General features: G+C 37.9%; 1 protein-coding gene across 1 annotated transcript in view; it reads left to right on the top strand.

Moving 5' to 3' along the window:
- Positions 1-38: 38 nt before the first annotated feature.
- Positions 39-1,229, top strand: part of LOC119581622 — a gene marked incomplete in the record, with an annotated part of 45,123 nt that continues 43,932 nt past the window's right edge. The window contains 1 exon segment of the mRNA XM_037929740.1: positions 39-328.

Raw genomic sequence — 1,229 nt, 5'->3', positions numbered from 1 at the left:
AACCAACGCGGCCAAACTTAAAATTTTGTGGATCTTATGACAGTGTCGGTTTCACGGGCGAAGGGTAAGGTCGCTGCCGCTCCGTCGAAGGTCTTCTTCACGCTGTGATTTTTTTTTAAAGGAAAAGAAGCTATCGGAACTGGATTTTCTCTTGCTTTATGTGCTGTTTGGTTTGAGAGAAACGAGCAATAGAGCTGACTTTATTATTATTAAGGAACGATTGACCCTTAACCGTGAAACCGTTTTGAAAGAAGAATTATCTCTTTCCCTTGACGAATAAACCCAAGAAGAATTGGACTGATAACCGAACTTGCATATTATCCGAATGGTAAGTGTTTTCGTTGTTGTTTTAGATTATATGTTTACGTCACTGTACTGTTTTTTCAGCCAATATCACCGATCAAATGTTTAATTTTTGATAATAGAGAAAAATATTAGATTTTGTGGTGTAACCGAAGGAAACCGTTCAATATTTAGAGAAACAGTTATATTTCGTGTTATGGACACTAGAAAACTATTTGTATGGTTCAGAAGCGGAGGTTACTGTTGTGGTAAATGTTATTTGCCAGTTTACTTTTACACAAACCTATGAAATACCGTGTTAAGTGAATATTTTAGCATAATGGTACTTTTCATCAAGGTGTATCCTTTCTATTTTTCTCATTCATCTATTGAGTGCAATTGTTATACAGTTTTAAGCTATGAAAAACAAATCATATTATAACTAGGAAAAAATTAACTTGTATTTTATAACTATGATTTAGCACGTTCCACGCATCCAGACACAAAAGTGCAGAAACATTAATACCATATATAAACTACAGCAACTACTTAGACACAGAACAATCTTATCCACATACAAGAGGAATCGATAGTAACCCCAGTATATTAGGTGACAGGAGCACTATGGTATAAGGAGACACGGTATGTGGTATTGGTATGGGACCCCAACCTCGTGAGAACCATCAGTTCAAGTCGACTGTGACGTGTGTGGTGGTGGCTTCAAGGCAGGTCTTTTGTTAGTTAAATATTTCTTGTGTGTAGGACGATTTTCCGAGGTTATGAGAGATTATATGCCGGTGGGGGGAGGAGGAGTGGGTTGAGGGCATTTGGGTGTTGTGGGTCGTGTTAATGTGGGGGGGTTATTAATAATGCATGGTTGATGAAGTAAATGGTGGTGTGTGTGGGGGTTGGTTGGTCGATGTTTCTTATTCCTGATGAGAACTAAA

This window comes from Penaeus monodon, chromosome 15 (assembly GCF_015228065.2).
Source record: "Penaeus monodon isolate SGIC_2016 chromosome 15, NSTDA_Pmon_1, whole genome shotgun sequence".
Taxonomy (NCBI): domain Eukaryota; kingdom Metazoa; phylum Arthropoda; class Malacostraca; order Decapoda; family Penaeidae; genus Penaeus; species Penaeus monodon.
This window is presented reverse-complemented; position numbering and strand designations above follow the sequence as displayed.